The following is a 27,999-nucleotide window of genomic DNA, read 5'->3' as shown; positions in this document are numbered from 1 at the left end:
ACACAAACTAAAAACAACAAGGTATCCTTGTGGCACCTTAGAGACTAACACATTTATTTGGGCATAAGCTTTTGTGGGCTATAACCCACTTCATCAGATGCATGGAGTGGAAAATATGGTAGGCAGGTATAAACACACAGCACATGAAAAGATGGGAGTTGCCTTACTGAGTGGGTGGGTCAGTGCTAACGAGGCCAATTCAATTAGGATGGATGTGGCCCATTTCCAACACTTGACAAGAAGGGGTGAATATCAACAGAGGGAAAGTTACTTTTTGTAGTACTAATGAGGCCAATTCAATCACGGTAAATGTGGCCAATTCTCAACAGTTGACAAGAAGGGGTGAGTATCAACAGAAGGGAAATTATTTTTTGTAGTGACCCAGCTTCTCCCAGTCTTTAGTCAGGCCTAATTTAATGGTGTCAAGTTTGCAAATTAATTCCAGTTTGCAGTTTCTCATTGAAGTTTGTTTTTGAAGTTCTTGTGTTGAAGAATGGCCACTTTAAAGTTATTGAGAGTCCAGGAGATTGAAGTACTCTCCTACTGGTTTTTGAATGTTACAGTTCTTGTTGTCTGATTTGTGTCCATTTATTCGTTTGCGTAGAGACTGTCTGGTTTGTCCAATTTACGTGGCAGAGGGTCATTGCTGGCACATGATGGTATATATCACATATATCACCATCATGTGCCAGCAATGCCCCTCTGCCATGTACATTGGACAAACTTCTAGGTGGGTGCCCAGCTCTGAAGGCAACGCTGCCTCCAGCAGCAGAGCAGAAGTAAGGGTGGCATGGTATGGTATTGCTACCCTTATTTTTGCACGGCTGCTGGTGACGGCACTGCCTTCAAAGCTGGGTGGCCAGAGAGCGGTGGCTGCTGGCTGGGAGCCCAGAGGTGCCGGGGCTATGGACTGACAAGCCTAGAAGTGCCGGGCTCAGCCCCGGCAAGCCCTGGCACAACTCAAGCACTGCTTACTGGATCTTAAGTTCTCGCAATAGCACTGGTTATGGCTATGACTGAGCTAAGACACCACCCATTTTTTCATTAGTGATGGAAATGGAACCGAAAAACAATGTGAGTGGGAGTAAGTGCCACAAAGTCAACAGTGAAAGCTGAGCTTTTACCCTAAACTCCACAGTCGATTTTCTTTTTTATTATGCCGTCACATTTAAACACAAAACCTTTGCGTTTAATATGACAAACTACTGTGTCTGTCTGTAAGGCTGTCAACATCAGATGCCACTTTAAATCAAAGCATAGTCACTTCACTACGGCCTATCCTCCTGGCAGTGTTGCAGGACATGACAAAATTGAAAATCTGAAGTCTTCATATCACACTTCAAATGTCATTCTCACCACGTCAGTGACTGTATAGGAAAAAGCGACAGCGGCTTCTCTTTCCTGGGTGCCGAGCTTGTGAAGGAGTGCACGCTGGGAATGCTGGAGGAGCTTTTTGCCAGAGATAAAAACAAAGAGGACCTTGTGAACTCTGTGAAACAAGTTCCCCTGTCTGATTCCGTGGCAGTGTGAAGATTGGAGGTAATTTACGAGGATTGTTTGTCAGCACAGCTTTCCGATTTAAAAAATGCCAAATACATGTCTCTTGCAGAGGAAAAATCAAACAGTTTAAGAGACACTGCCTAGCTATTGCTGTCTGTCAGATTTTATGATGGTCAGTTTTTCAGCAAAGACTTTTTGTGCTTAATAGCATTAGAAACCTACACCACAGGAGAAATCAGTTTTGAAAAGATAAAAGGCTTTTTTGAAAAAATGGTTTAGAGCTGCAGAAAGTAAATTTGTTTGTTCCAGATGGTGGTCCCTCCATGAAAGGGAAAGAGAAGGGTTCTGCTTCACGTTTGGCAGTGATGTACCCTTCATTAAATACACTTCACTGCATCATTCACCAGACTGTCCTGTGCGATAAGTTTTCTGGGGACAGGAAAAAACCAGTGGGTATAGTGATTTGTGAACTACATACGCTCAACTTCTAGCTTGCAACATTGTCTTTTTAAAGCTCTTTTATAAGACATGTCAGCCAAATATAGTGACCTGTTGCAGCACAATGATGTTTGCGGATTAAGTAGGGGTCACGAGTTAGAGAGGTTTAGTGTGCTTCAGAAAGAAATAATAGAATTTCTTTCAAACCACAAGACCAACAAGGCTTGCAAGTTCCTGGAATTTATGAATGATGTCCCCTCTATGTCACAGGTAGCTTTTCTGTGTGATATTACTGATCACTTGAATTCCCTCCATTTGCAGCTCCAAGGCTGTGCAAGCAGTGTCGAGGATCTGGTTGCCTGTTTAGTGATTGTTTGGAAATTTGAATTGAAATTGAAATGTTAATACACACTTTAAAAACATATACAGTGTATGATAAAATACGTGTATCTGAAAAAGTATAATAGATTTGAAAAGTGTAAACATAGACTAGTTTCCTTATACAGCTGTTGTTTTTTATGACAATGTCAATGCATTCATTTTGGTGATGTTGGCCAACCTAATAATTTCAAATTATGATTTGTAAGCAAAGTCTAAATGAACTCTCCCTGACAACTAGTGATGGGGTAGGGTCTGGGGGGAAAGGTTTCAGGACCAGATTGTATTTACATTCACACCTAATCTACCTAGGTATCCAGCAAACAGAGCTGTGTTGCCCAAGTGATAAATTTTGGCTGGGGTTGGGTTACAAATCACTTGAATGTGGGGCGGGGGGAGGGAGTATAATGAAATGTTGTTATTCTTATTGCAGGAGTAAAGGGTAGTAGAACTGTACTTAGCCTGTGCTGATTGAGGGCATCAAGAGAGAGGGTGGGGACAGGTGTTTTGCTTGATGGTCTGCCTGAGTCACAAGTACTATTTGACCTGCTCCTCTCCACTGTTCAAAGACAGAGCTGAATAGGCTCCATGGATAGTCTTTTGTTTTGTTAAGTGATCACTAAAGCTGAAATCAGGTCTAAGTGCTTAGACCTGCTGTGGGACAGTGTTTCTGTGGAAGAGACGGCCCAGTCTGCACTAGCAGCAAGGTTCCCACACTGAGAGCTCAGCTGAAATCACTGAGAGCTGGGTGGACCCTCAAGAGACCAACTCGCAGAGGTCACAGTGGCTGGTGGCAGCAGAAGGTGCCAGTGCAGGGCCATTGGCAACAGAGCGATGGAGTGAACGGTGGCACAACGAACAACGGTGGCCAGAGCGAACAGTGAGCAGCTAGAGGAACGAGCAAGGTGCCTTCTTGCCCCCCACCTGGGAGGTGAACTCATGTGAAAGCAGCTCTGAACTCTGAGTCTCCAATGACCAGGGACAGCACCAGTGAGTGTTAATGAGGCTGTTAAGAATGCTGGAGACACAACACGGTTCATACAAACAAACATGGCTGTGGCATCCTACTTTCTATTTAAGCAAGAGATACCACACACTACAAACTGGAGGCCAATGTTAAGTGCATTGTCACTTGTTCATCCTGAAGTTGAACGCTGGTTCTGAACAAGACCAGCAAATGCTCACTATCTTTCTGCAAGAAACTCAACTGACTGGCTAGAAACATGCAGTGCAACAGTGAAAGACTGAACAGTTGAAAAAGTGAAGAACTCTCTCACCACAAAACAAATTTGCATACATGGCTGATGAATGCACCGATGCAAATGGGCATAGAGTATTAAGTCATTGTGTACATTATCTTGATGTCAGTGGTAGGCCAGTAGATGCATTTCTAGATGTTCAAGTTATAGAAGACACATCGGCTGCATCTGTGACAACCCACATCTTAGAAGAGTTAAATGCTTGTCAGTTGGACCCCAAACAGATGGCTGTTGTGTATTTGATGGAGCTGCAAACTTCTCTAGAAGACATGGTGGAGTACAAGCTTTGCTCAGAAAAAAGTGTAACCCTAATCTCTCCTATACACACTGCAGAGGCCATCTACTCCAACTAGTGCTAGTACGAGCTGCAGACTCTTCAAAAGACATTAAAAAAGCTATACATTTAATGTCTTCATTATATTCTTTTTTCAGCAAGAGTCCAAAAAGACTGAATATCTTGGAAAATATAGAAGATACACTGGGACTGAAGTTCAAATTAGTCAACCTGGGAAAACCTTCTGGCTTTCTCATGAGCGATCCTTGGCTGTTGTCTTAAAATTACTCCAGCCATTATTACTGGCTTTGGAAAGTATCTACCAAGATGGGATGGATCTAAGTAGTGAGGCTGGTGGATTACTTTTGCTACTACGTTCAGAGAAGACTATTGCCATTCTCTCCCTTGTAAGTCTACTGTTGAAACCACATTAAACAATGCCATCCAGGCATCTGCTACAACAGTAGTAGATCTTTGTCCAGCAATAGAAGCTACATTTGGATCAATCAGAGAGCTGTCCATTGAAACAGTACTGGAAGAAGCAAAGACTTCAGTCCAGGAGTTGATTAATGAAGGCATTTATATTGAATCCTTAAGTGAAGAGGACAAGAAGTGTTTGTTAAGGCAACTGAAAAAGGACACAGACTTGATTCTTAAAAATCTACAACAGCAACTTCTAGATTCTGCTCGGCCTCTACGTAGCTTTTACAGATGCCTGTCCTATAAAACACCAACAGTTGAGTGGAGTGAGGCACTACCAGCAATGGGGCTGCCATGTGCTCAGGACAGAACAGAGAATTTGAACACAGAGTGGAATATCATACGACGAATGAATGAAGATTTGACTTCAACTTCTTTTTTATCTTCGCTAGTGGCTCGACCCAATCTTTGTGCTATGTTTCCTGGGATGAAAAAAGTAGGAATTCATCTCTTGCTACTCCCAGTCACAACAGCTACAGTTGAGCGTTCTTTTGCCTCATTGAATAGAATTTTGTGTTCTGAAAGAAGTTGCCTTCTCCCGGATCATGTGAATGAACTAATGAGCGTATCAACTGAAGGAATGGAAGTACCGGACACATGAGAAGCCACCAAAGATGAACGCATTGCATTCAAGAAGTTCATTAACAGAGTTGTGCGAAATTATAACAAGAAACCAAGAAGGATGAAGATGTTGTGCTTCATAGAAGGCCTGAGTAGCCAACTTTAATTTTTGTGATGATTTTAAAACATGAGTTAAATCTAATTAAATGGTCATGAAACATTTTTCAGTTTTTACTATGGTGCCATAGAGCAACCTTCACTCTCACGATCTCATCCCTCATTGGCCCTGATCCCCGGCCCTGTAAATTCGAACACCCCCCCTTCATTTCAATTCCTGGGGAAAACACTTCTTCCACTGGCCGTAGAAGCACTGTGTATGCTATGATGATTCCCTGACTTGACCTCTAAGCTGGGGCTTCCCAGAGGGCTGTGTAAGGCAGTTTATGGTCATCTTATGCAGTTCCTGAACTGGGGGAATTCTCCTCCGGCTAGCTAAGAGGCTTTTACTCTCCCTTTCTGCCACCACAGTGGCATTCAGGAGCCACAATAGGAGGGAGAATACCTCTCTCTGATTTAAAAATGAGTACTGCACATTGACAGTGTCTTTTAAAAAATGAATTCAAATTCCTCTTTAATCTAATTGATCCAAAACCCATCAATGGAACTTTACTGATCTACACCTATACCTGAGTTTCCCCACTCCCACTTCTGAATCAGGTGGGATGGCCTAGGACTTCATTTCTCTCTTCCCATCCCTCTAATCTCATTCTTTAATTTCTTATTCTTTTTAGTTCTCTCCCCCATTCCAAAGACAGGCAGAGGAATGGATTTTATTTTTTCTATTAAATGCAGTGGCCAATAATTTAATGGGCTGGCTTTGGAAAGAAGTGGATCTTGCACTGTCTTGATGGCATTCAGGTTTGTGGCCATCTTCATCTCTTGTGGAAGGGAGATCCATAACTGAAGGCCAGCAGGCAAAAATGCCCTGTTGCAGATCCTATGTTTGGAGGTGGGGAGCTGCATTTTGGTGGGGGAAGCTACATTTTGCACTAGTAGGCGGGATTTTTAAGTGTCTTTGAATTCATTACCAAGTACAGTAGGTTTCAGTAACTGAGCCTGCATGGATGACTGTGTCTGGGGCTGTCCCTGATAGGATGTGGCCTAATCTGGCCAGCTGTGTGTGGAAAGAGGAATGTTTTAGTTTCTGTGCTTTCAGACACAAGATCCACTGAGTTAAGAACAGCAGAGTCACAGAGGTAACTGAGTCCTGAGTATGACATGATTGGAGCCTCCTACTCATATTCACTGCAAACCAGGTGGAACTTTAACATGAAATACACTTAATCTTTTCTAAACTCAGTTACGTGTTGCTGCAGTCAAATATACGGGGAGAAAAAGGACATTGTAATACAATTTCCTTATTGCCCATGGAAACAACCTGTGTACACTATGAGCTTAACTGTCCTGGTGCAAAGTCCAGTGCTGGTGATGGATGCGCCAGATACTGATGCAGGTGAAGGGTGTGTGTCACTGTTTTGCATAGATTAGAACATTGCTATGTAATAAGCCCAGCAGGGTAGGACGTTTGTTTAAATGGAGAAGGTTGTTTTGATGTAGCCGCAGATCCTCTGCAAAATAGTTCTGTGAAGGCTGTTTCAGTTCAGTAGCTCAACTAGCCTCTGCAGTTCCTTATGGGGCCCTCGTGTGAGGTTCCACAGAGAAGCAGGTCCTCTTGCCATGCCCTTCCTGTTGCCCTGCCTGAGCCTCCATGTGCCCTCTAGCAATGCAGAACCATGGTTACAGAGGCAGCGTCAGGATTTCCCCCAGTCCTGTCTCTCTGCTTTGCACAGCTTCCCTGCCCCCTCTCAGCCCACCCTTACTCAGCACCATCTTGGCTGCAGGCCAATGCAAATACTAAGTGACACTCAGACCCATTGAATGTTGTTCAGTGTTTGCATTGGCCTGCAGCCAAAACACAGTGAGGAAACACCTTCTGCAAGCAGCCTGATCTGAGCCTGTATAGGTGATGTCCGCAAAGAGCAGGCAAGTTGTCAGCTCTGAGTCGCCTGACCACAAGATGGGTCATGAAGAACTTTTGCAGGCTGCCACTGCATAGCAGTTGAGCTTTGAGGCTGGGGTTCACCTGACATGCAACTCACTGGGTGCAAACCCCTGCAACTCAGAACCACTAAAAACTGTCACCAACCCCCACACAGCTGGAAGATAACAAAGCTCCACACAATTCTTACCTCGCTGTAAATCTCTCCAGATCACTGACCAGGGTGAATGTGAGCTGCCTAAGATTGTAAAGGGACATGATCTAACTACAGATCTTACATCTGAAACTATTTCTTACCAGTGTTACAGATAATAACTTATAAATAAATAACTTAATAAATAAATCTATCAGCACCTCTCTCAGCTTGGGTAATGATCCCACTAGACTGGCTGCTTTTACTTACAATACCGAACATTTGCTTCTATAATCCTTTCATAGAATAGCAGGGTGGGAAGGGACCTCAGGAGGTCATCTAATCCAACCCCCTACTCAAAGGGGGACCAATCCCCAATTTTTGCCCTAGATCCCTAAATGGCCCCCTCAAGGATTGAACTCACAACCCTGGTTTAGCAGGCTAATGCTCAAACCACTGAGTTATCCATCCCCCACACTGAACTATCCCTCCCCTCGTAGCTCTTGAAGAGCTTTACAAGAATTATTACTCCCATTTTCTAATCGGTTTCAGTTTTTGGTTTTCAAACTCCTGTCTTGGTTCACAGTGGTTCCAGCCATGAAGGAAACTGATCAAATTATAAAAGTCATGAATTTTTTTAAAAAAACTTGTTTATTTGCTGTTTCATAGGGGTGGTTACAGGCAATATACAGATGTATGTTCAAAGAAAATACACAGGTAGGTATAAAGGTTTTCAGGGTGGCGCAGATAAGAACAAACATAACACTATTGCATAAGTATATGTACTGACTTTATTATACATAGATAAATCCACACGTAATTGTTATAGGTATACAGCAATAGGGCTATGGATATTTGGTTATACTTGAGTAAATATTCAGGTACTATTTATTCAGTATTTAACTAATCAGTATAGGGCCATGTAGTCTTAGCTTGAGTTGGTTTGTTCTTGCTTGTTACATTGGATTCAGTCCTTGTTGTCTTTTATGATACTGTGCTGGCTGCTACATACCAGCTTAGAAGGGTTGCCCTGAACTCTGGAATGCTCCCTGTAAGTGAGCAGGGTTAGGTTTCAGTTAAATCTTGTAGAAATCTGCCTTATAAACCTTTGGGCCAGGAATTTTGCATGTTTTCATACTGTGGACAATATCTTAATATAGGGAGCGTTGTGTAGTCCAGCTTCCTCCCACTTGCGGTAAGACAGAATTTTCTCAGGACTGGCCCCAGCCTGCAGAACAAACTCCCATAAAAATGAAGTACACTCACAAACCCCACCACCTTCGGCTCCCACTGCAAGAAGTACTTTTTTTTTTTTGCTTTGCCTTCTCTACCATAAACACATAGCAACTTGATAATTTGTATTTTAAAAACCTACCAAAAGACTACACCCAACTTCCCCCTGAGAAGATGAGATAGAAAATGCACCACACTTGACAGATGTTAGTGATGTTGCTTAATGTACTACTGGCAGGTGCCCAGACACTACAGTGATTAAGGTGGTATAAGAAGCAATGCAGCATAGAATAGTAAGTGTTTGTCTTTTTTGGGGAAAAAAGTTAATCATATTGGGTAGAATTTTCAAAAGTGCCTAAGTCCCATTTTCAAAACTGTCTTGGGTATTTAGGCTCCTAAATCTCATTGAAAGTCAGTTGGTTGCATAAGCAGTCCCATTGACTTCTGTGTGACTACTTGTGCAAATGACTGCTCACCATCAAAAAGAAGGGGTTCACAACCAGGCCCTGTGGGATCTCCATATGGATGACTCCAGGCATAGATCAGTTTGAGAACCTTTGATCTCAGGGATTTAGTGAGCTCTTCCTGTTTCTCTTTTTCTGGTCCTTCCAGGAGAGCAGCTGATCAAATCAGTGAATTTGGCTTCTATCAGGAAATTCTATACTTTGGTGGTGAGATCAGGGTAATGCTCTTGCTCACAGCAAAGGTTTTCGCAAAAAGAACAGGAGTACTTGTGGCACCTTAGAGACTAACCAATTTATTTGAGCATAAGCTTTCGTGAGCTACAGCACCGATGCATCCGATGAAGTGAGCTAAATAAATTGGTTAGTCTCTAAGGTGCCACAAGTACTCCTTTTCTTTTTGCATATAACAAGTAGGCTCACTGAGTTGAATGAGACTGTTCGAGTGGTAAAGTTCTACTGAGCAAGGTAAGGGTAGCAAAATCTGGTCCTCGGAATATGTATCCTAAGATCTAAGCTAGGTTTTTCTTTTCAAACTTTTAATATAAATGAATGAACAAACAAACAAAGTAATCCTTCAAACTGTTACCCTCCTGAGTCCAGTTTGGCCAGCCAGAGAATCCAGGCCCAGGTCTCTTGCCTCCTCCTCCTATCTCCTCTTGACTGCACCATGCTATTTCCTTGTTATTCATGCATTAAAAAAAGGAATCTAGTTACTGTTCTCATTTTTGTTCTGAATTTTGGGGGGAGAGTGTTGTTCTTTGAGTCACTTGCCACCTTTCCAAGGCTGCTGCCATATTTGATGCAAGTTCTTTTCCAATGAGGAACACTTAAAAAACTCAATTTCAGTGCTGACAGTGCAAGTTTCTTCTGGGGCTGTCTGAACAGGCAGCATGCTAAGTGAAGCACCACTGACTTTTTCCCAAGGTAAAATCACTTATTTGCTGGGGTAACAAAGCACAGCACCTGGGTCTGGCAACTGACTTCGTTTTCTGCCTGCATTTACCCTTGCAAACTTCTGTCTGTTTCACCATTACCCTGTTCAGCTCGACCCATGCTGAGGACCTCACTGGCGACCAGCTGAGAATCAGAGGAGGCACCATAGCAGTACCGTCTATCAGGTAACATAGCTCAAGGTTTGTTTGGTAGAGTTCACCTGGAGATGTCTGCACTTGTAGCTGGAGTTGATCTAACTCTTGGCTGCTTTCCCACCCACAGAGGTTTGTAGCAGATTCTCATTTGGGGTGAGGTATGTTTGCACATGGCAAAAAGGAGCATAACTAATATAAAGTATAATTAAATAGTGGGTAATTGCCATTTTCATTTCCTGCACCCTGCCACAGGCGGTAGTTACATCTTAGTCCATATCAAAATGCTCTTCTGTAGTTTAGCAACAAGGGAACAAAGCTTGTCTGCTATCATATTTATCAAGTCACAGGTCAGCAAGATAGCCAGGTATTTGACATTTTGGGACATATTCTGGAAGGACCTCTCCTTGAAAGTGTTCAAGAACAAAAATTTAACAGGAGCTATATGTCATCTTTGTCCCAATTCACTTTGGGCCAGATTGTGAACCCCTTACTCCTCTTGGTGAGCAATTACTCAAATGATCAGTCCCATTGACTTTAATGGCTCTACTTGTGAGAGCAACCACTCACCAGTTGGCATAAGGGGTTCACAACCTGGCCTTTTATGGCCAATATAGAACAGATACCAATAGTCTTATCTACTCCATCAACCAACAGGTGATGATGAAATAGGGCTCTGCACAGCAGCACTGGTCAGATAGACTGCTGATTATTTAAAATAATACTATAGATATACCCTGCGCTTTACAACAGGCTGAACCTGCTAAAGAAAATGGAAGCCTTCCTTGAAGGGATTATATTTTGAAAGAAACTATGTTCTAACAACAGAAGCGGGCAGAATACGATGGATAGGAAGTATTTAGGTAAACAGAGTGGCATGTGGTCATTTGAGTTATTTCTGTTATTATTTGTATTGCAGTAGTGCCTCAAGGCCAGGGCTTCACTCTGCTAATCGTTGCACAACACATAAAGCAGAGATGATCCCTGCCCCCAAAGAACTGATGATCTCGTGATTTCCATTCCACTCTTTAAGCTTTTCCACCATATTTTTCCAGCTGAGCAAGAAACATTTTGTAATTCAGTAGAATCATAGAAATGCAGGGCTGGAAGGGACCTCAAGAAGTCATCAAGTCCAGCCCCCCTGTACCAAGGCAGGGCCAAATAAACTCAGACCATAGCTGACAGGTTTGTTTTTAAAAACCTCCAGTCGTGGGATTCCACAACTTCCTTGGAAGCCTATTCCAGAGCTTAATACCCGTATAATTAGAAAGTTTTTCCTAATGTCTAATCTAAATCCCTTTGCTGCAGATTAAGTCGAGTTCTTGTCCTGCTTTCAGGTGATATGGAGAACAACTGATCCCTGTCCTCTTTATAACAGCCCTTAACATATTTGAAGACTTATCAGGTTCCTCAGTCTTTTCTCAAGACTAAACGTACCCTGTTTTTTAACCTTGCCTCACAGTTCAGGTTTTCTAAACCTTTTATCAGTTTCATTGCTGTCTTCTGGACTCCATTTTGTCCACATCTTTCCTAAAGTGTGGCACTCAGAATTGGACACAGTACTCCAGCTGAGGCCTCACCGGTGCTGAGTAGAGTGGGACAATTACCTCCACTGTCTTATGTACAACACTCATGTTAATACCCACCCAAATGATATTAGCCTTTTTCGCAACTGCATCACATTGTTGACTCATTCAATTTGTGATCCACTGTAACCCCCAGATCCTTTTCAGCAGTACAGCTGCCTAGCCAGTTAGTCCCCAATTTGTAGTTGTGCATTTGATTTTTCCTTCCTAAGAGAAGTACTTTGCGCTTGTCTTTATGGAATTTCACCTTGGTGATTTTAGACCATTCTCCAATTTGTCAAGATCATTTTGACTTCTAATCCTGTCCTGCAAAGTGTTTGTAACTCTTTTCATCTTGGTTCATCCACAGATTTTAGGAGCATACTCTCACTGGGACTTTCCTCTTACTGTGAAAAGAAAGATGCTGGCCGTTAGGTCTTGTCAACTCCTACTCACTTTGAGCACAACTGCAATAGAAAATTAATGCCCATCCAAAGAGTAAAACTTGTTTTAACTTTAAAAGTTTAGGCTACTATAGAATATAGCAGTCTGGGAGTGGTTATTCATTGATAATAAGAGTTAGAACAAAATAGATATGTCTTGAAAATTTTGCCCATTTGGATTGGTAGTTAATATTTTAATGTATTGGTTTGTGTGTGTGAGTGTTACGCCCTCAACTGACTAAAATTAGTATTGATCAGATTTCGTTCATAGGCCTTCTTATACTTTCAAAAGCTAATGGGGATTCTGCTTTATGTAAATGGAATAGGGCCTTATGCTTTGGAGCAGGAAGACCACAGTGCTATCTTCACTATTACCATGAAGTTCCAAGTGGCCATGGTTTGTAGCACAGTGACAACCATAGAGTTCAAGGAGGCCAAGGATTTATAAAAATGTTAACAAGCAAGAACACCAAATAAGTGTCTTTATCAAGAGGTTCAGAATTGCTTTTCTTCATTAACCACAACTTGGGATAACAATTCAAGTGACATTTGATGCTACTCTTTTACAAGGTGTTTTTGCAGCATATGCCCATTGTGGTACTGACCCAATTTAATTCTGCAATTGCTACAGTTTAACATCAAGTTTATTCTGCAAAGGGCCTTGCGGGTATTGATTGTCACTTGTGTTCAATTTTCTGCAGCAGTTTTAAGGAAGTTTTTACTGCAGTCATTTGGAAAGCTTGGGACTGTGCCTGCAAGTTACTGCTGCATTTTCTGGCAGGAATGACTAAAGAGATTGGTACAGAACTGAACATATCTGAGAGGGGAGGCTAGCTGAGCTGACTCTTACGGCACCACATAATGCTGCTGTTGACTGCGCTGGCCTAAATCAGTTAGAAATCAATGGGAGATTTGCCTGAACAAGGGCTACAAAATATGGGCCCTCTCTGTTTGGGTTACCCCTAACAAATGCCTGCAATTTCTCACATTTCTCACAGCAAAGTCATGTTTCTTCTGGGTGTGATCACTGTTCAGATTGCTGGCTTGCTTTTCCTGTCACTGTGGAAAGCTGAGTGATATAAGCAGAATAAAGCATCAGAGAAGCATCTGATTAAAATGATACTGGAGGAATACTGCAAAACATTTCTCTGTGTATTTGCTGGAATTAAAAAGGGACTTAACTTTGGCCAGGCTACCTCCCATTTTGCATGAATGTTTAGAGCAAGTGACCTAATGCTTGCAGAAAGTGGATATGAATTCATGTGTGACTATTCACGTGGGAAAGGGTGTATTTTATATGGGATGGAACACAGCTCCACAGACCATGGAACAGCGTTCCTAAAACCTCTTGTTTGGTTCATATTATTCCTATTGATTTACATTTTTGTTCTGTCTCGAGTAATTGCCTAGATGCAGTTAAACACCAAGTCAATTCAAACCACGTCAAAAGAACATGGAACAAAGAAGATCCTCACTATTTGCCTGGGGCAAGGTGGTCTTTTAGGAGCCCTCTTTTTTCCTTAGTGGTGAAAGGCCCAGCAAGAACCATTGGCTGGAAGTTAAAGCCTGACAAATTCAAAAGACAAATAAGGCACTCATATTTAACAGTGAGGGTAGTTATCCATGAGAACAAACTACCAAGGGAAATTATGGATTCTCCCTATCTTGAAGTCTTCAGCTCAAGACTGGATGCCTTTTTGTAAGATATGCTTTAGTCAAACACAAGTTATTGTGCTCAGTAAACAGGTAGCTATGGCCTATGTTATATATGAGATCAGACTACATGATCTAATGTTTCTTTCTGGCTTCAGAAATCTCTGACTGCCCTGTCACTGGCCTCATGCCATTTATATGAGGAAGAGGATGTTAACTCCAGTGGCTCGGATGATTTCAGAGTCAGCTGCTGCAGTATCACAAGAAGCCAGGTCCCAAACCATTTATGGCCTTAAAGATCAAATCACTACCTAAACCTTCTCCTTGAAATCAGCTGGTGCCAGTACAGATTCTGGGGCACAAATGCAATGTACTTGCTGCATGAATCAGCAATTAGTATGTAGGCTGCCATGTTTTGCGCTAGCTGTGGTCCCATGTAGAGCGTGGTACAGAAATATAATATTTAAATGAAAAAACATGTTGCTGAGGTTATCTTGGCGCAAGCCCTAAGCATTACCTCTTGCAACACCTCTGCAAGTGTCACCATGTGCTGAGCATCCCAACGGACCCAAAGGCTGCGATGCAGAAATGTGAAGTGACCTGTCACCCTGAGATCACACTAGAAGTGGGCAGCAGAACCAGGAAGAAAAGCCACAATTCCTCAGGCCCAGCTGTAACCGTAAAAGCATCCCTCCTCTGCAGAAAATTATTTTACATCCTATAAATAATTACTGTAAGTGAAATAAAAAGATGGGTCACCTGGGGTTACATTTTCAGAGTGTCACCAGACTCATACATGCTAAATATACAATTGATTAGATATACATTAGATACATTAGATAAGTGCCAATATTAGATACAATATACATTAGATAAGTGCCACTTAAAAGGGCAAAACCTCTGTAACGTGCTCAAATGGAAAAGCCAAAATAAGAGGACTGCTCCTGTTCATGTTTTGAAGGGTCTGGTGTTCCAGTTTAGAACTAGATGGGTCTGAGACACGCCCATTTATATTTAATGCCCCTTTACACACCACTTGGACATAATATGACCCTAATGTAAATATGTCCCTAATCTGGCCTGGCAGTTCATAGCTGGCTTTAGTTCCAAAAAAGTTCAAGGAGGGGGTTACTAGCAGCTATTGTTTTGGTTCAGGCCCGTCTTTAACATCAGAGTGATATAGTGTTCTGGATTTCCAGCAGACTAAAAGAACTTGCACCTCTCAGGCAGAGAGACTGATGGGAAATTCTAAATGTGATAATTCCGAGATTCCTAAAGGCCTTTAGAAGGGAAAGAAAAGAAAATATTTTTAAAAGGTAACATTACCTTGGACAAGGAACTAACTTTCTTTGAAGGAAATTACAGAAGAATAAGAAAAAAGAAATATCATTGAGAGTTCTCATCTCTATTAATTGTTTCCACCTAGGGGATTAAGCTGTTAAGACTGAATGTGAATCATATATTTCAGCCTCTGCATACATTTAAGTATTCTTTTGTTCAAGTGGCAGTAAGAGGTTCATCTTGTTGCTCCAATGAGTGGAACTGTAGTCATCCCTGACCTCCCCCCGGCACCACACACACACAAGAAAAGTAAGTTGGTCTTGGCATAAGATGTATCACACAGATGTTTCTATGCTTGGATGGTGGCATGGGTGCCGAGGATAAACTGTTCAGACTGATAAAGCAAATATCAGGTCAGACTTGATTAGGCCACAGAAAGAGGGTGGTTTCTATGGTGATGAACAGCAGCAGTTATGGGAGGTATGGTGAGTAGGTGGCAGAGAAAGCCAGTTTAGCTCCATGCAAAAGTGGTTAGTTGCTTTGGTGACTTTTCAGTCTGCGCACTAAAGCGCTTCTTATACAAAATATAAGACGGAGATTGAAGGATCATTGGATACGAGCTATACTTTAAGTGAGCTAGGGAATAGATAACAAATGAGATAATGTTAAATGTGGTGTATTTTGGTGATTATAAAGGTAGTTTAATCCTGTTCTGTGCTAAACACCAGAACTGAAATCAGATTTATACCATAACTCGATGAAAGTCAGGAAATTCATGTCAAAGGCAGATTCTCCGCCCTTGACTCACACACTTTGAAAAACAGAGTCAGATAGGTTGTCATGGGTTAAGATGGACTCTGCTAGAGTTTTAATGTCAATCCACTTACTGCTTCCCCCCCCCCCCCCAAAAAAAAGACCCTCATCCAGCAAAGCATTTAAACAGGTATTTAACTTAGCATTTCACCATCCCAGGGCCTCATCTAAAGAAGCAAGACTCCAGCAGCAATTTTTAAAGTATACATGATGTATAAAATAATGTAATTAATAATTTGGAGGTACCTGGTTTGGCTGAATATCTCAAGGTATTAAAGAGTCTGCTGTAACCATCTACCTGAGGCTGGACCTATCCCTTTACTTGAAAAATAGGGATGTGGAGGAAGGAAAACAATGGACTCTCTCCATACACCCACACTTCAAATCAGCCTACTCTATCTGTGCCTCCTGCCTCAGCTCAGATCTCATCCCATGGAGCAAGTGCTCTGCTTGGTCTGGTGATGGGGAATGGTGCTGTGGAGGTAGCTGAGACCAACTTTCACACAGAAGCAGGGAGATCCGTGTGTTGATGACTGTCTGTATACAGATCCAAGAAGGCACCATCTAATTGATCCTTACAACACAAGCAGCAAGTACTATCATTCCCAGTTTACAAACCAGGGAAACTGAGGCAGAAGGTGACTTGCCCATGGCCACACACACAGCAAGTAACTTGGCAAAGCCAGGATTAGAACTCAGGAGTTCCTCACTTCCAGCGTCATCGTCAAACGTTTCCATTTTCATTTTGATTTGTGGAGTACAGGTTTGCTCCCTGCCCTTAGGTGCAGTGGGTTAGAATGCTCTGTGTCAGGCCAGAGCAGCAGACAGGGTTAATTTGCTACTGTACAGAAATGAACTGCAGCACCTGGTATACCTAGCAGGGCAAGAGCTGAAGCCTGTGCCACTGTATGTTCACTGCTATTTCTAGCTGTACTAACTACATTAAGCTAGCAAAGGGATACCTTCCGGAGCTGCAGTCACACCTCTGATTGCAATGTAGACATTCCATAAGTCTCCAACTGCCTGACATACAGTCCCCGAGAAGGGGTGGAGGGCCAGATTCTGAGCTCCCTTCCACTAACTCTGCATAAACCATAGGCTGCATAATCAAAGGGAGAGCAAGTACAGACCTGAAAGAGAATTTATTAAAGTGTTGCCCATTAGATTTATCCTGCAGGGGGGAGAAAAGAAGAGAAACTCCCCACCCCAACATTTCCAGGCCAGAAGCAATAAACATCTATATTGATCAACTATGTTACAATTAACTAGTGGCCGCCAAGACTTCCCATTATTGTTATGCTGCAAACCAGGACCATGAAGAACTTCACACTGGCAGCAGGAATTGAACTGGGGCTTCTCCAAATTCACAGCCCCCCCCCATGACTGGAGCTAACGGAAAATTTCCATTAATTGTTAGCATTACAGGGCCTAAAGACAGAAAACTGAGCAGTCCTGATTCCATCCAATAGAGGACAGTGGTGCACATACACCCTAGCTAGTTCATTACGTTTTAAAAAGGCAGCAAGAAGAGTCAGAGGAATCCACATCTGTATTATAGGCGTGCATAATGAGTCCAGTGCAGATTGACTGCTAGTCTGCGAGCAACATGATATTGCTTTATGTAAAGTCCTTTCAAAAATGCATCTTCACTTTCATACAGTTTTTAATTTGAATAAATTAGTAAAAAAAGAGGGAATAAAGAGAGACCTTAACAAATGATTCTACAAAAAGAACCTCATCTGCAAACAGGTTACTGTGCATATATGAATGACAATCAGGTCTTTTGAAAGTCAAAACGCCTCCACCAACTGGGAGAGTTAAAAAAAATGATGATTTTTCCCTAGATTGCTTATTAGAAAGAAAAAGGTGGATATCTGACATAAATGATGGTGTGCAGTGTAGTTATAGCTGTGTCAGTCCCAAAATATTAGAGAGACCGGGGACAAAGGTAATATCTTGGTCCAATAAAAGAAATTACCTCAATCACCTTGTCTCTTTTAATTGATTTTATGCACTCTGGTAACCATGCAGCAAAGTGCACTGTACACGCTGAGGTCTGATACACTGATTATTGAATTATATAATTAAATTGACTGATGCTATTTTCATTAAAAGGAATATTACTCCCACAAAACACATTGAACTTGTGTGCTGGCTCTTTCCAATGAGCAGTCCCCAGGCCCATGGACACCGTAGGATTAAGTTCACTAGGCAGACTAATGACAGCAATCAGTAAACAACAACAACAACGAAAAGCTTTATCGTGGAAGCTTTCCAAAGGATGTAACTCAGGTGAGATGTTTTCTTCTAAAAATGATTGCTTTTGTCTTTTGTAGTCTGAATCACTCTGTTCCAATACTGTACTAGATATTTTTCATTGAATAGCACATGTGGTTATCAGCAGGGATTCTAGTTTTCTGTGATAAAACCCCCCCACAAAATTCTCTGATAAAAAAAACATAAACATCAGTATTTTTCCACAATTAAAATGAAATGCTGAACTTTAGTTTCCTAGCCACAATATATATAGGTATCAGTTGAACACAATGTTTTGTTTATATGTCTACAATTTTTAAGCAAGTTCAACGCCTACCATTGCCATCATTATAATAAAATAAAATGAATAGAATGATCCAGTCACAGTGCTTTGTTTCCTTGCTGTCATTGATGGCCCTGCTGTTTCAGCTTCTTGTTTTTTGTTTCTTTTCAGTTTATGTTTAGCACTTTCCATGTGTTCTGCCTTTGTTTTTGCAATTGTCTGCCTTTGAACGTAATCTACAGCCTTGCTGCCTTTGGTACAGAATAGCACATCACCATCAATGTGAAATTTGTCCTTGCCAAACTCAGTGATATGGTCTTTAGCGGTGATTTTTAAAGTTTTCGGCCTCTTTTCAGAACTTTAATTACTCTTGTCTGGAGGCTGAAGTGAAATTTGAGATGCATTAAAACACGAACCCCTATACACCATTGAGTAACCTCTATACGCTGGACGCAGTGTATTGGAGTATAGCTAGCTATGTAAATTTAAAGTGCATTTTAAAAATCATCCACAATGTGGGAGGTTGTATGCATTGAATAAGTGACACTGGTAATTTCAGTAAAAAGGAGTTAATTTATGTTTTTATTTTTTCACAAAATATAAAAATTAAAGATTCTCTATAAAAACATAAATTCCATGTTTTTCCATGTCAAATGGATTTCTAGGATCCCTGGTTATCAGAGACCTCTGATGCAGGCAGTTTGACACTGTGTCAGCTCAGAATTGGCCTATATGACAGGCTGACTCTCTACGGAAGCAGCATTGTAGGGTGGATGGAGGTTAGGGTTGGGAGTCAGGCTGTCCAAAATTCTAATCCTGGCTCTGCCAGAAACCTCCATAAATTTGGGTAGATCAGTTTGCTCCTTCAGTTCAGTTTCTTAGTTAACTACTTCATCGGGTTATTGCAAGGAGTAAGAAGTTAATCTCTGTCAAGTGCTATACAAATGCTAACAATTATTATTTTCCCTAGTTTGTACTGGAGTGAAAAAAAAAAGAATTTTGCTATTTCCTGGGGTCTGCCCACTTGAAAAAAACAGACAACTCTGTTCATAACGGAGGATTCTTTTTACAAACACTTGTGTCTCTGTGAAATGAAAGGCTATAACCTTAAATATGATGCTATCAAAGAGAATTAGTTAAAACATTTATAAAGCAAACCCCTGCCCAAAAAAGAGACCCCACACTGCAAAAAAATGTGAAATAAAAGATATTGTTTATGCTATTAGAAAGCTTTTGTTCGAGAGAAAAATAAAAGTTAACTTAAAGCTTCTGAATACCCATGCCAGACTCTGTTAGCTTACTCATTCTCATGAATCAACAATCCACTAATGTTTATGAGTGATTGAGAGGGACTGCATCTCTCCCCTTTATTTTGCCTTTTAGTTTCACAAACACAGCCCCATTTCTCTCTTTCTCTTAGAGGAGGTCTAAGTGGTAGATCATGTGAACTTTTGATGAGCCATCCAGACAGATTGATTTAAAGTATCTCTTCTTTTTAGCATATCATGGAATCATAGAAACATAGGGTTGGAAGGGACATCAAGAGCTCATCTAGACCAGCCCCCTGCATTAAGGACCAGGAAATACCTAGACCATTCCTGACAGATGTTGGTCTAAACATTCTTAAAAACCACCAGTGATAGGGATTCCACAATCTCAGCTTTGCTTTTGAGTTTCAAGACTGAAGTCATTGTAAAATGAAATTTGATCCCACAATTGCTGATCAGTACAGGTCTGTGTGGGCCTAATTGTAAAGCCCATATTGAACCTGACTGGCCACACAGCTGACCCAACCTCACCTGAACAGCGCTGTAGTGTAAAAAAAAAAAAAAGTAGGTAAAACTAACCTAACCTAAACTCTATCCACCCCAAATAAGAAGTGGATAAAGTCTTATAGTAAATGTCATATTCCCCTCTGTTTACCTCCAACTATAACTCAGCCCAAGAGCATCGACTCAAGTTGTTTTCAGACCTGACTTGAACCCGACACTTCCCCCTGAACCTGTGTCAAGTGCTGTGGCCACTGCCTTGTCCTCAGGGCTTGGCATGGTGGGGGCTTCCTGCTGCCCAGGCCCCATCCCCACAATCCATCTCTGTCTGCCTCCTGCCTGTGGGGCTGGCCTACGTGCCTCTCTGTTGCTACACCCCGCTGCCTTGCTGCATGGCAGAGTGAAAGGTGCTGTGATGTGTTGATACACTCACCCCACAGCACACACAGTGCAGTGAGATGGCAGTGGCCAGCAGGAGCGGGGCATGCAGCTGCCACTGTGCCAACCCCTTAGATAGGAGGAGGTGATCGGCATCTACCTGACCTGAGCCAAAGCCAGCTGGGTTGTTTTCAGACCTCACTCAACTCAAACCCAACGCTTGCAGCCAGGTCCCGTTGTGTTCAGGTTGTGTTGCATGGCTCTAGTGACCACCCTCAACTTGCATAGACTTCAGATGCTCTGCATCTCACCCAAGTGAGCAGAAGGCGAAGAATGTCATATGCAACTGAAACTGTAGTAAGAATTCTAGGTAGGCAGACTGTAAGTGCCAGAACTGGCATTTGGTATGAGCATGACAGTTGACTTAAAAACATATCTACTCTTGTTGGAAGTACCATGAGATCATTAGGTGGCAAGAGCCATCGGTGGCAAGTACTTCGTTCTTCTTCTCATCCAAAGGAAGATGTCTCCAAGCGCATAATGCTCACTACACCATGCTGGGGTGGAGATAAAGGCAACTTTTAAAAATTAGTTTTACTGATTTATGAAAGCAATTACTCAGTAAAGTGGAAATTAGGGTAACCTTATTCCTGCAGGACACATGGGGATGTGAATTACTAATTGATTCTGAGAATTAGTGCCACCAATTGAAACCCTGATTCAGAATGTTACTAAGCCTGTGCCTAACTAAGCACATAAATAATCCAACGGAAGTGAATGGAACTGCTTGCATGCCTAAAGTTAGACATGTAAGTAACTTGTTGAATCAGGACCTGAATGATCTTCTCTTCCTGCAGCCTCTAGTTGTTCCTTGAAGAACTCCCAACCAACTATTGATGTGACTCAACCCTACATAACTTGTGAGATTTAACAGGATAAGAAGATAAAGTGACCTAACTGTCATGACAAGGAGCTTTCTATGAACCATGACAGTTAGGTCACTTTATCTTCTTATCCTGTTAAATCTCACAAGTTATGTAGGGTTTAGTCACATCAATAGTTGATTGGGAGTTCTTCAAGGAACAATTAGAGGCTGCAGGAAGAGAAGATCATTCAGGTCCTGATTCAACAAGTTACTTACATGTCTAACTTTAAGCATACAAGTAGTTCCATTCACTTCCATTGGATTATTTTTGTGCTTAGTTAAGTGCATGATGGATTAAAATGTATGTCTTAATGTATAAGACATTAGATATTCTAATGGAGAAAACTTTCTCGAGATATTAATATTAAACATGCACTATCAGGATGTGTTTTGAATTATTATTCATGGACATAGAATATGTATTTTTTAAGTAGCATTGTCGATTAATGCTAGAAAAATCTAATTTGTAATTTAAATGTAAATCAGAATTGACTCAGAATATAATTAAGCTTCAAACTAATAGGTAGTATCTACTAGCTAGACAAAATTTTGACTTTCGCCTAAGACTTAATAATATATTATTCACTTTAAATGACTCCATGTACATCACTTGTAGGAATGTGCTATAAAAATGTAAATAGCACTCTAAAAATTAGATTGCACACTGCTGTATTTTGAATCAACACATTTCTGTGAAATTGAACAATTATAGTTCCATCAGAGAGTTAAATGGGATTCTGTCTCAGTTCATACAGACTTCAGGGGCTGCAAATAAGCTAAGGGAATGCCAGAAGGAAACAAAATTAAGGTCACCATAGCAGCACTGCACAGGTCTTCCCTGTGATTTTTGCTAGTAACAGAAATTTACATTAAAAATTCCCATAATTTAAATGCTATGGACTGTACTTTGAGTCCCATGGATTAAAGAGCTAGGCCCAGACCTGTTCTTTAGTGAGAAGCTATAAACAGAGGCATTTTGGAAGGAAAAAAAAGTAGGTTTCCACTAGATTAGGTGAGATATTGGAAGGACAGAATGGAAGACTTGCAAATATATTGCTAACGTAGGATCTGTCACTCCATCTGCAGTATGTAGATCCAGCATCCTTAACCCACACAGAGGAATAAGATTGTTCTCTGCTACCCTGGATGACTGAAGTTGCTTCTAAACCCAGATCTCCGAGACATCAAAATGAGCTGTCACAGCCACATGTGCTCAGCAAAGGCTGCTTTTTAAAGTGTAAAACTTATAAAGAGTCCTTCTCGCATATCACATGACTTGAGTGGTCAATGCTAATCATCTTCTACAAAGGAAATACTGAGACATCATAAGCCCAAATTCTGTCTTCAGATACATGGGCCCAACTCTCATTGATAGGCAGAATGGAGCATTATTACTGAATGCTGAAATTAAGATTTTAGTAGTGACATGGGTTCTTCAATGCATAGACACATCAGGGAAGCACTGATTTGGTGACATGGGAGGTGTCAATCATTCTCCTTGAAGTAAGGTTTCTCAGTCCCTTAGAAATGCTCAGCAACTCTCAGGATTGGACCCTTGATATTTTCTTAATACAAATGATGGGCTGGATTTCAATGGGAAATTGGCTCTTGTACAGAATGCAACATGAGGGCTCTGTATCCCTACACAGTATTCAGAGGTAGAATGATGTATTGAACTATGTAAATGTATAGCAGAGCAAGAGAAAAATCAGGTACAGGCAAGAGAACAAGATATGTTTCAGATGAATTTTAAACAGAGCTGGAGATTTGATATCGTGGCTTCTCCCTTAACTGGGAATTCCCACGCTTCTATTCTTTTGTATAATTGTTTGTCAGTCAAAAGGGCCCTTTCAGTTTAACTTCTAGTGATTATACAGTTTTAATATTCACTGAGATCTTGACTGAGAGCGGGTCTACACAGGGAAGTTTCACCTGATTAAATTCAATGTGAATTTAAGTGGATTTAGTTAAACCAGTGCAAAAGGCTGTGTAGACACTCCTATTTCATCTTATTTTCATTTAGTTTATGTTGATTAGGAACAGGTTTAAGCTAAACTGTAAAAAGCCATTCTTTAACTGAAATAAAAGTGTCCAAACAGATTTTTGTGCTATAACTTTGTTGTGTAGACAACTCCTAAGTTCAAATTCCCACTGGCTTCAATAAGTGATTTGCCTAAACAAGGACTTCAGGTGTTGGCCCTATGTTTTATGATTATCCCTCAGAGCTAACCCTGAGGTAACACAAGCTCTTTAGCAGATTGCAATACAACAGTGAAGATTAAAAGTTAATTAAAAAATGCAAGTGTTGCACGGCTGACTAAAATTTAGGGTTGTCATTTTTTGCAGCCCTACGTTAAAGGGTGACTAATGATATCTTACATTGTTAGTGCTTGTTTATTCCAGTTCTCAGTTCCATGGGGGAAGGGTTGCTGGAACATGAATCAGATTCAACATAAAGCATCCAACTTGGGCTGTGGGACCCTTCTCAGAGTTTGCCTTCTCTTCTCTCCCCATGGTTAGTGAGCCAATAGGATAAAAGTGAAGATCTGCAGAGAGCTCCCTCTGAGCTTTGCTCACTTTCCCCTCCAAAACCTGTTCTTCATTCCTTGCTCTCCTACTTGTGCTTTCCCCTCAGTGTTACTTAGCTTGGAGAAAAGGGAGGAGCAATAGGCTTCAAGAACAAATGTTTCCACTTGTAGGAAACATTTTATACTAGAGCAGAGAACGTCCCTCCTCAGACACCATTGCCATAGCACAGGGCCTATCACAGGAGTGAGTTGGGGCTATGTTCTTTATTAAAAGCCTCTTAACATGCTGGAAGCTCATTGGGCCAAAACATCTTTGGGGATAATTGTACTGAAGACTGTGGAGTTAGACTAAGGATGAATTTAGATCACTCATTACTAATTTGTTTAAGGTTTGACCAAAACTGGAGAATTAACAGCAAAATATTTTAGAAGGGCATCCCCACCAATCATATCTTTAAGCAAGATATTAAATTCAGCTGTGTGACTCCAGTAAAGAAAAATATTTTCATCAGGATCATATATTAATATTTTAATCAGATACTTTTGGACAGTGGGCTTGATTAATTCTGTAGTGGGGACATGAGTCGTCTTTTATATAATAATTATATAATATATAATTATATATATAATATATAATTATATTATAATTATATAATAATCTCCCAAGAAAAAGAGTAGAAGTTCCAGCACGTGGGATATTTAAAACGGGGCTAGACAGCACTAGAAAATACACTCTTGGGAACAATCCTACACTGGAAAGGAGCCAGACTGGATGATGTACTCGGTCTTTTTCTCTCTAACGTCTATTATGTCTGTGATCTTGATGGTGATTTATTTATTTCATTTTACCACCTCCACTTGAGATGATCAGAAAAAGTGAATCTAATGAAAGTGACTCCCTTAGAGGTTGAGATCCACAATTGAGGAAGAAAGGGATACTAGAATTATTTATATTTTTACTTTATGAATAATTTTGTGGCTGTGATAAGTAAAATTACATTCAGGAAAAACACATTTTTCCCCCAGGGAGTTAAAATGAAAATTAATTGAAGAGTGACAGTAAGAGTAAATGTAGGTTTTAGTAAACTGCATCTTAAAGAACAATGCATTCTTTTACTCCTCTGCCCCCCCCCACCCCGATATGGCTCATAGGTTGTAGATCACAAACATCTTCCTGTGTCGTATTTGTGGCTTATAATATGCCAGCAAATTGGAATATTTCAGATTTGTTAACTTGTTTTAGTGTGAATAATAGCTTACTTGTCGGAGCAGGAGTTGCTTCCTCTTTATGGGCTGAATGTTACAGTCCACTTAAGCTTGTGCACTACCTGGTACAGCAAGACAGGAGGAAGAAACAAGCTGAATCTAGCAGAAAGCTTATTGAAAATGCACAGAATACCATCCTCAGCCAAGTAGAAAATTTTACCCCTCTTTAATGGTGTGTGAACTTCCATGCTCTTATTTTTCTTTAATTAGTGAGTAGCTAGCTACCCTGTTTCAGTTTTAATAAATAAAGAGGCATCTATATTACTTGTATAGGCACTGATCCTGCCAGGTGATGAGCACCCCCTATGAGATTCAAAGCAACCCTCAACTCCTGTTGATGTCTTTAGTGTAGTAGATGGAAATGAAGGGTCCTCAGCAGGATTAAGTCGTCTCTCACAATCCAAATTCTATTCATAATATACTATTTCACCAACAGGTCACGCTACTTACATGCATTCTGATTGCTAATTGTATCCCATTATTTCAGAAAATTCCGGAAAAAGAAAGTGCCAATTGCACATTTCTCCTTCCTATGTATTCTGAGCACCTGACTAATCATTTTGTCTGATCAAATGGTCCCATCACCCTGGCTTGTCATCAAAATAAGACTGGTGCTAATGTAGGGGATCAAAATATGACACATTGGAGAAGTGATAAAAAATAGTTTCTCTAGGGAGGCTTCCCATTCTGAAGCAATCAGTTGGCAAGGGGAAGAGAGCGGGGTGGAGGGAGGGGAAGGGGAGGGAGACAGGGCATAAATCAGCCACCATGCAACCAAATAAACATCAGAATCTTAGTTAGTTTTATGTGCTGACAATAGGCTTGCTGCTAAAGGAGACACACAAAAAAAAAAACAACCCACACAATCCCTGGAGGAAAAACAATTGCAGTAGACAGGGCACCCTGGAATACTCTGGGGAAGGAATAACAAGTTTTAAAAAAATACAATTTATATTAGTTGCTTGAGTCACTTGCTGATCACACAGAATAAGTGATTCTCTTGGGGGGATCTGAATAAAGGGTGGGTAGAAGAGCTAAACAGTGCAGTGGAAGAACATGGGCCACATTGCCTTTGGTCCTTGTGTGACAGCATGGAGGTGGAGAGGGCCTTGTGATTCTGATTTAATATTGATACTGCAATAGGATTGGCAGCCCATTGTGCCAGACACTGAGCAACTCCATACACAGACAGGTCCCAGCCCAGAGAGCTCACAATTTAAGATAAGTGGCATACAACCTCAAGTCCCCTCTCCGCTGCAATACCCAGAGGAAATCAGCCAGTTAATGATGGCCTGGGGTTAATTTGTACTTTGATTATTTACACTTATGAATTTTTTTTTTGCAAATAATATTGAATGAGATAGAAACTAACAGACTTACTAAAATATATATTGACATTTGTTTGTATCTAGATGTCTGATAACTCCACAGCTAAGTGTCAGGGCCTTCAGAAGAGCATTTACAAGCAGTAATTATTTGGATGGAGAGTAATCATGTTTGAAAATACACTCAGTTTTCTTTGGGATGTTCCTCTTTTGCTTTTCTCTCCAAAACCCACAATATTAAATAATGGCACACCATTGTGTACTGTACATGGTGTGAAATAATAGCTTCCTTTTAACATCTTCATTTGTCTTAAAATCATTCTACTTTAGACTGGAAGTCTTTCAAAGAAGTCTAATCTCTACTACCTCCAGCCTTCTGATGTCTGTGTCATATAATGCAGGTGCTTCCAGAAGGCAGAGTAATATGGTTAGTACACTAGTTTGATACATTTTCACTTTGGTATCAAATAAGGTTTTTCTCATTCCATAATGTTGTTAATCCATCAAGAGTTAATCTCCTTAGATCAGTGTTTCCCAAACTTAGGATGCCGCTTGTTCAGGGAAAGCCCCTGGCGGGCCAGGCCAGTTTGTTTACCTGCCGTGTCCACAGGTTCGGCCAATCGCGGCTTCCCACTGGGAAACACTGCCTTAGATTATGCAGATCACATTGTACAACTGGGAGACACCTTTGAATTAATGAGGATACTCTTTGCTACTTTGGAAAAGTGGTGTTGTAACAGGCATGTGCTACTCATCACTCAGTGATGCCTCCTGGTGGCTCATCTGGGGAATTAGCTCGCCACTATCCACACGCTGTACAGCAGTCACTTAGCCCATTGCCTCAGTCACTGGCTCTGCAGCCCCTCTCTTGCTGGCAGGAGCTGCCGTGTCTCTGCTTCATGGCTTAGCCCTCCAGCCAAGTCACAATCATCCTCCCCTTCTGGGGTCTCACCAGAGCCTCTCTCAGGCAGCCTCCATATCCACTGTGCTGAGGGTGCCTCTCCCACCATGGCAACCCAGGCCCACCTTCTACATTGGGTTCCAACCCAGGGGCCTCTGAACCAGCAGTTCAGGTCTATTCTCTCAGCCCTCACTGCTCCTTCCCTGGACTACTGCTGCTTACTCTCCTATTACAGGTTTCAGAGTAGCAGCCGTGTTAGTCTGTATTTGCAAAAAGAAAAGGAGTAATTGTGGCACCTTAGAGACTAACCAATTTATTTGAGCATAAGCTTTCATGAGCTACAGCTCACTTCATCGGATGCATAAAAGTGGAAAATGCAGTGAGGATGTTTTTATATACACAGACCATGAAAAAATGGGTATTTATCACTTCAAAAGGTTTTCTCTCCCCCCACCCCACTCTCCTGCTGGTAATAGCTTATCTAAAGTGATCACTCTCCTTACAATGTGTATGATAATCAAGGTGGGCCATTTCCAGCACAAATCCACGGTTTAACAAGAACGTCTGAGGAATTGGGGGGGGGGGGGGAGGGGGTAGGAAAAAACAAGGGGAAATAGGTTACCTTGCATAATGACTTAGCCACTCCCAGTCTCTATTCAAGCCTAAGTTAATTGTATCCAATTTCCAAATGAATTCCAATTTAGCAGTCTCTCGCTGGACTCTGGTTTTGAAGTTTTTCTGTTGTAATA

Source organism: Caretta caretta, chromosome 3 (genome assembly GCF_965140235.1).
Source record: "Caretta caretta isolate rCarCar2 chromosome 3, rCarCar1.hap1, whole genome shotgun sequence".
Taxonomy (NCBI): domain Eukaryota; kingdom Metazoa; phylum Chordata; order Testudines; family Cheloniidae; genus Caretta; species Caretta caretta.
This window is presented reverse-complemented; position numbering follows the sequence as displayed.